The following is a 9,137-nucleotide window of genomic DNA, read 5'->3' as shown; positions in this document are numbered from 1 at the left end:
GACTGGAGGCAGTCATGCATCAAAGGGATACTCTCTGTTCCCTATACATAGATGTTTTAGCTTGTAGGTCCCCTACCAAGAACTATGCTTTATTTTTGTTAGAAACGTATTTACAATTAAAAATTAAGGCTGTCAAGGCAGGGAAATCCATAGAATTGAACACTGTGGAATATTTCATAAACTGCTGTAAACACCATGGAGTGAAAGTTCAACGATTACTCTGTGAGTTTTATTTGCAAAATTTTATTTTGGAAGAAGAAATGGAGAAGAATCTCAACCCTTTTGTGGGGAATATACAATTTCAAGCTTTCATTTAATTTGTTGTTAACCAATTGAAGTGGTTCAAAGCCCATAATAATTTCCAGAGTTTGGAAAATGGGTTGGAGCTTTGGGTCAGAGGTGAACCGAAAAACCCGCTACAAATTCTGGTCAAACACAAAAGTTTGATGCAAAAAGGAGTAATTCAGGTATTGGGGCCCATTCACAAATAAATTGTCCAGCAGGGAGTAGAGTGTTTTATCTATATCAAGGATAACTCCTTGGCAGTAGCTAAATTTAGATGGAAAGTTTCCAATCGTAACATACAAGACAGAGAACCTTTCAATTATAAAAACTTTAAGTTGGCCGGAGATCGCTTTGTTACATATAACAACCTCATCTTGAGGGAAGGACCATATTGGCTAGGCTTTTGATTTCCTAGTCCTATTGTCTGGTATCCTACAGAAGACTATAAAGCTATATATGAATTACATGAAGGATAGTCAAGACACATTTTTGAAACTTTGGCCAAGAATCATGGGTTCGGGCCAATTCATGGCAATCCTTCTCCAGCATATTCTTTGACATCTTTGCACACAAACTACATGGTTTTCATGAGGGCATTAAAAAGGGTAAGCAAGAGAGTGTGTTGAGTCATCGGAAAGGTATGCATATATTATTTATTTTAGTATCCTTTTTCTTAGTTATATCCCTTCTATGCCCTAAAGTGTTATTATATCAAGGGATTATGATAAAAATAAGGAAATTATCTATAATCACATTTTAGCTAAGTATTATCACTCTTCATGCAGGAAAAAGACAAAATGAAACAATTGTTGTTCCCTCGCCAGGAAACAACATATAGGCATCAAGCCAAGGATGGACCGCGTAGTTATGGATAAGAACAAAGAAGATCACAGCATCATCACAAAGATAGAGAGTTAACTAAAGATGGAATATTGTACGAATCCCTTAGGATCTCTTGATCCTGAGGGATCTTTGTTATTATTTTACCCTTCTTATCACTTGGCCATTATAAAAGGCAATGATTGTAAAGATAATGGGGGTTGGAGTTTATTCAGAAGTTACTATTGTATTTTTACTTTGATCACCGATTCTCATTGTTAAAACAGAGTACGAACTCGCTGTAACTATTTTAAAAATGATTAATATATAATACAGTTGTTGTTACTTCCCTCATACTCAAGTAATCCGGTGGTGTTCACTGGTAGCTAAGGGTCCGGCCCTGGTGGATTCACTTGCTGTTCCTGTATCATTATTTTACAATTCCTGTCATGTGATGGTTTGGCTTGACTTCCATTTATTGTAATCGCATCACTTTACTATTTTGTATCCTCGAAATTACTCTGTTTTACATGCTACAGAAGTATTGGTTCAAGTCGTTATTGGATTACCTATTTCAGTATTTCTTTATTATTATTTCAGATTTAGTCATTTGAGTTCAGCATTCTATTTCCAATCTAGTAAAGTTCAGCGTGTTATCTTGAGATTCCTCACTGTAAAGAGCATTGACTACTGCTGTCTACGCTCTCAGACTGAGATCCCTGATGTTCAGATTAGAAAATATGTTTGGAACATTGATCAGTTAAACGAGAAATGAGTTATTATTACTGTATTCTTGATTGATACTTGAATGAATGTTGGATTTGGTTTCATTAGCATGTTAAGCTTTCTTTTAATTGCAATTTGAGTTCGCTAGTAGCATCCATTTACTCTTATGTTTGAAAGCAACGTACTGCACTTTAGAAACATTACTCTTGAGTAAATACTCGCCACAAACTGTGTACACTCTTGAAATAGAAAATCCTGCCCTAATTGATAACTAATGTGAAGATAATTAGGAGTTAAAAAGACACCTTTTATACCTCAACGCTTGACTGCTGGAGAAAATGTGCTTTTGCCTCGGAGCTGGGATAGCTAGCCATGAGATTTATGCAATTTTTGGGCTGAGCAGCTGACTGCTACCCAGATTTTTACAAATATTGGGCTGAACAACTTATTGCTGAGAAAATCTGCGCAAATCCTGTTGGGAGGGTTGGCTGGTAGGATTGCGCAATCCTGGCAACCATTTGGTTGTTAGAGAGGATTGCTTAATTCTTGGAGGAAAGGTTGGTTTCCCTCTAGAAATGCTTAATTTTCAAGTGGAAGCTACTCAACCTGCAGCTGGACCAAGTTCAGGTAAGCAGCTAGTGAGGGGAATGGATCCACTATGATCGACAAGCTGCCCTTTTGTGAGGAAAACACTGAAGCTTGAGTACTTGACAAAGTGAGACGAAGTGCTATGTGAGGGTTGTAGGGGAGGCTCCAAAATAGGCTAAGGAAAAATTTTGGAGGGTGGTTCTAGCCGCTACAACACAACCTATTTGAGTCCAAATTGAGAAAAATCATCAATGATGCAAGGATTAGGCCCCTACTTGCCATCCATGAAATCAAGACCATTGTAACCCTATGCCTCCATACGTGTCTCCCCTCCCAAAGAACAAGAAAAGTTTAGCATTTTCATTTATAAAGAAAAAAGATAAAAATAAAAGAGTTCTTTTTTATTCACACATGCACATAGTAGTTAATACTCCCTAGATCAAACTCCATGCTCAGTTAGTTTAAATCATCACATGTGATAAATAGGGTTAATTTAGGTTTCTTTTACGTTTAGTTCATCATCTTTATGTGATTAGAATTGGTTTCTTTCCTTGTACTTCATTTCTTGCAATAGGTTAAGGTTTCGATTTTGAGCATTTCATTTTCTGCAATTAGTTTAGGATTTGATTTCAGTACATGCACTCCATTACATCATGACAACAAAGGAAGGACACATTGTATGTTGCACATATATTTCGATACCTCTTAAGTTTGTATGAACCACGTGTTGATAATTAAAGTCGGTAGCCTTGGGAGTTTCAGGATTCTTGTTGCAATACTAAGGCTCATCACAAGTACTTGGAAGTCAAAATTTAGAGAAGAAGTCAACACCAGATACTCTATGAAGCAATCGAAGGCAATCAAGCAATAACTCTTAAGGATGATGTTTTGATATAGATCAACTTGTTACTTTGAAGGCTCGAAATATCGAATAGTTAGAAGGTGAAAGGGTGTTTGAATATTGTGCTTCATTAGAGGGCTATGATTTGGATTGGCATGATATAGTTAGATCATATCATGGGTATCATAATTCAACTATACTACATATTCCATCATTTGTTAGAATCATGAAATATGTTCATGTTGTTCACAAGGATGTTAGCATCATAGTTTTTGCATTTACCTATGTGAATGATGTATTGCAATCGTTTAAGGTTGATGGAAAGAGACACATTTATTCACTTGAACATAAATTCCAGCGTCAAATAGTAAGTAACAAAAATATTCAACAACATGGTGATCAACCATATCAAGGAAACTTAAATCAAAGACCAGTATTTTAAAGCATAATTTTCAAATTTTGTGAAAGGTAACAAGGTAACATTGTATTTGTTTATTTGTAGTAAACTACAGGAAATATAATATATACACATTAATAATACATCTCACTCACATTGTATTATATTCAAATCGATCATATCCCACTAAAACCTCTTATATCTCATGATATCCCATTTTGTATAGTCTATAAGGTTGAATAATTCACTTGTTTTGTCAACTTCTTAACGTAGTCTTGATCATTTTTTTACATTAGAAATTCATTCCATCCATCCTTTCACATAATAAACAGTGTCATTTATATATGCATGTGTTGCATGAGAAACAAGGCTACAAGAGCTAGATTTGTAAGGTTAACGTCCATATTTCTATCATTTTTGTGTGTTTCTTGTTTGAACAAGTTAAAATGTGTTAATTGCTCAATTTTAATTTTTCTATAGATTCCACCATATTTCTTAGTGAAATCATAGGTTGTTCAACTTCAACTAGTGGCTTAGAAAAACCAAAAGATGGGGAATGTAAAAAAAACATTGGGTAAGGATATCCACCAATTTAGCATAGTAAAGGACTACTTGTGTCACTCTAATAACTTGGTCAATGTCTTGGTGAATGGGGTGAGATAGTGGCATAATACACAAAATATTTCAGTGATAGATATACTAGATAATTGTTCAAGTTTGCTAAGAAATGGGAGAAGAAAGGCAACTCATTCCCAAAGAAAGAAGGATACATTCTGGAGTAAATATGTTGATTAATTTTGCTATTTTCCTTCATTTGAATGAGGACACAACAAGATCTCAATGTGGGGGACAGGTTGGGTTGTTGATTTGTCATCATTTTATCATTCTTTATAGTCATCCTTTTATCATTACCCTATTTTCTTCAATTTCACGCAAAAAAATCATGACCATTTCCAATTCTAAAAGTGGTCAATTATCATATATTTCCTTTATTTTTAATCAATTGAGAAGTATTATGCTTGGTTTTACTAACGAAAATTTGTTAGCTTGACTTCAATAACTTACTATAAGTTTCATTAGCCATCTCTATCCTCGAGGTATTAACACCACTCTAGAAGGAAATCAAGCACATGGGTTTTGTTTCTAAGAACCCCAATATGGAATCCTGTTGTTCAAATATCACCCAGCTCACATGTGTGAACCTCCAAAATTTCGTCAAAGGAAATAAGCAACAATTTTCACTAGGCAACTTCAGATGTGTTTTCTATGCAAATGAAAATGACTTTTGAAAATCATAACATAGTTTTTTTTGTAGAATGAGCCTATTTAATTTCTACACAAATGGTGTCCTCCAAATCCAAACCATTAAAGACATTTGTTTGGTGCTTTGAACCCTATTTTTCTAAATTGCGTGAATGAATGGTTTGTCAATGTGTCATTCAACAACAAGTAAGCAAAGAGATTTGAATGAGATTTTCTTTACCAAATTCATGGCATGAAGATAATTTTAAATTGATATAGGATCATCTTTGATCCAAATATCAATCAATTTTTAATTTTTTTATTCTCTAACTGATCTATTAATATATCAAGACCAGAATTCAAGAAACAAAAATTTGAGTTCATTGTTGTTTCAAAGCTCTATAAAATATTGTAATCTCTGTTATGAGAGGGAACATAGATGTTATGTAACTTTGAACAAGTTATGTACACACATTTTCCAGTTTAATATCATATTTTGTCTTTTGTTGTCATTGCATTTTGATGAGTAGATTGTAATAGTATTAGTAATGTTTGTTGTCTTTTCCATACTCTGTTTTCTTTTGCTTGTTTTCTTTCACATGCAAATCCTTAAAAAGTATTTATTTTGATTCACTGTGTTTCTTCTTTTACATGGTAGATCAAGCGCTTAAATTATATGTAAAAAGACCAAAAACATTTTGATTCCAGGGTTATACATTTGCATTTATTTCCAACTCTTTGATTTCATATTCATTTTTAGTCCTGTAGTCATAATCTAAGGTTTATGAGCACATTGTTTTATTCACATAACTACTTACATAATATAAACTTGAATATTTGGTTTTTCATATAGGAATTCTAAATCATTGGTCACATGCCTTCTGAAGATTTTCAATTTGTGGTTCTTAAGAAAAATCTATTTCCTTTATAGATAATTTCTATTGTTTCCTTGAATAGTCATTACTACGTTCATAAGTAAAAAAAAATTCTTTTATCAAAATAGATTACTTCCTTCTAACATAAGTTATGTTTACTTTCATGAGAATAGAAGTTGTCTTGCATTACTCCTCTCTTAGTATAACTTCCTTTACTTCTATTAGATTAAAATTGCTCTTTCTTTGATTGTATAGTTGTCTATGCTTTGAATATATAGAATACATTTTATATTGTTTTTAGAGAAAATTGACTTACTTTCCTAAAATGAGAATTTCATAGGAATTTAATGTGCATGCTTTGCCCAAGAAAGTTTCATTGAAGAATACACTCATGTTTGCATCTTACGACATTCTAGATTAGGATTTCAATTCATAAAACTTTCACTTGGTCCATTTTATATTCTTTCATAGAATCATTTTCATTTACCTTCATAGTTTAAAAAATTATTTCTCATTCATAGATTAAAAAACTTCTATAAAATATGCTAGCAGATACATTGAAGTGTACTTTGCAAGTTTACTTACCTAGACTGACAATTTAATGTAAAGTAATTTGAAACACAATTAAATTACCCAAGAGGAAGGACCCTAAATTTGTCTTCACCACCAAAAAGTGAAATCCTTCCATGATTTAAGTAGTATAAAGAAGTAAAAATGAATCTAAACTTCCATCTCCTCCTTTCTAAAAAAAATCTACTGTTTATATATATATATATATATATATATATATATATATATATATATATATATATATATATATATATAGATATATTTTATAAATAAAATAAATAATATACATATGATATATAATGAAGTACATAAAACAAAATACAATACTTTGATTTATATAATTATGTTAATTATCACATTTATTAGATTGTAGAGTTTTTTTAAATATTACTTGTATGTTGAAGATTAAATATAAAAAAATATCCTTCATTATTATAGTTTAATTAAAAATTGTGATTTAATTTATTAAATTACTTGCATTTTATGAATGAAGTACATAAAACAAAATATAATAATTTGATTTATATAATTATGTTAATTATCATGTTTATTAGATTATAGTCTTTTTAATATATTACTTGTATAAAAAGAATATTCTTCATTATCACTGTTTAATTAAAATTGTGATTTAATTTATTAAGTTGCTTGCATTTTCTGAATGAAGTACATAAAACAAAATACAATAATTTGATTTATATAATTATGTTAATTGTCATGTTTATTAGATTGTAGAGTATTTAAATATATTAAGAAATAAAAAAGTATTCTTTATTATCACATTTTAATTAAAAATTGTGATTTGATTTATTAAATTACTTTCATTTTATGAATAGGAATTTGTGATTTTTGTATTATTGAAAAGTATTTTAACCAATTAACTAACTTCCAACCCTCAAATTTGAATTCTTTCCAACTATGTTGTGGCAACTTGCTTTCTTTTAAACATTCAACAACCATTTAATTTATATAAATAAACTAACAAATGAAAATATCTTTCTATATCTCCTTTTATATTCTGAAAACATCTTGTAAAAATCTCATAAATATTACATAAAATATTTTATATATTTCAGGTTTATGCGCAAGCCATTAAGAAATTCCAATGTTATTCCTAATAAAAGCATGTATACTCTTTCAAATTATGTGATGTTTTCATTAATAACTATTATGAGGAATTACTAACGAGATACGTACATGCAAAATAATAAAAAATCAAGATCCCAGGTGTAAAGGCTATGCATTTTATATCTGAAAATCCCATTGTTAAATTTGCTCACTCCTTTTGTACAAAAATTATTTATATCTAGAAAGGAACACAATTATAGTATTGCTCTATTTTAACAAAGTGGAATGACTTATAATGATGATGAGTGAGTGACGGAGATGGAATACCAAACACTAAGCAACACTTTAATCTTGAATGAGCGAGCGAACACTATTTTTGGGAAAGTACCCTGAAATCGAAGTAGATGGAAGAAAGTGAAAACTGATAGAACACTAGCCATTCAAAAAGCATACAGTCAATCAAATTGACAACATAAAATTAAAGACAATGTGGAGGATAACATACAACTGTGTACAATCTTCTCTTGAGCATCTGCCTTAATTTAATGGCTGAATGACCTCTGCTAATTGGCAGCAGGTAGCGACGCAAATTTGAATCTCATGGCACATATAAAATCTAGTAGCTTGACCAGATTCATCATAACTTTTTTCACTCAATCACCCTCACAGAATCGATCCATCCATGCACTTAACAATGACATCTTCTCTGAGTCTATCAGAACTCAATCAGTACCCTTCTCCAGTGCTCTAACAAATGCTAACGTACCACCCAATGCGATGTCAACAAGGTCGATCTCATCTCCTCTGGAATACGCTTTTCCGGAGAAGCAATGGTTCGTCCGCAGAGCTTCCTCCAGTAAAAGAAAGTTCGCCACTGATTCTTCCACCGCTTTCTAGTCCTTCTCTCCCTGGTCCCTGAAAACTCGTCGAATGCATGTTACCAACTGAAGCCACACACACACAAAGGGCCTCACGGTGTTAGATACTGAGTACCAAAAAGTGCAATTAAAACTATCGAGAAGGAAAAAAGGTGGGCAGCAGGATAGGAAGAAGAGGTGATTATAGAGGGAAGTTATTACCTTATCATCTACGAAGGCAGCCCATAAGTGAACAATGGCTCGGTCATATGGTGGGAATCATAAATGGTGCCTTGGAATCCCACGTCTCATCTATGTACTACCCAAGATTGAAATAAGGGTTCTCCAAACTAGCCTATCTTATCAAATCATTACAAAACAAAGGAACAAAGTTTGAATGGACAACAAAATGTATAAACTAAAACATTTTCTTATAGTGGCCCATATTATAAAAATTGCAGAACCAGATAAAGAATTTGTTATATACACATATGATTGCTTGAATGTTTATAGGGGTTTTGATGCAGGAAAATTTAGTAGTGGCTTGTGAGTCAGGGAAACTAAAAGCACTTGAGAATAATTATGTAGTAAATGATTTACAACTATATGTTGTAATACATGGTCTAAAAGTGTGGAGACACTACCTACTGGGGAAGAAATTCACCTTAGTAACATATCATATTAGCTTGAAATGTTCTTTTAGCCAACCAAATCCTAATGCTAGACATGCGAGATGGATGCCTTTTCTTAGTGAATTCGAATTTGATATTAAAGACATAAAATGAAAAGAAAATAAAATAGCAGATGCTTTAAGTAGACATGCACATATTCTAATGATAATATATGTTAGCACTGTTAGCATTGGTTTCATG

Source organism: Pinus tabuliformis, chromosome 1_2 (assembly GCF_031772625.1).
Source record: "Pinus tabuliformis cultivar Carrire ecotype Pingquan chromosome 1_2, CPIR1, whole genome shotgun sequence".
Lineage (NCBI taxonomy): Eukaryota > Viridiplantae > Streptophyta > Pinopsida > Pinales > Pinaceae > Pinus > Pinus tabuliformis.
Note: the sequence above shows the minus strand (reverse complement) of the source record.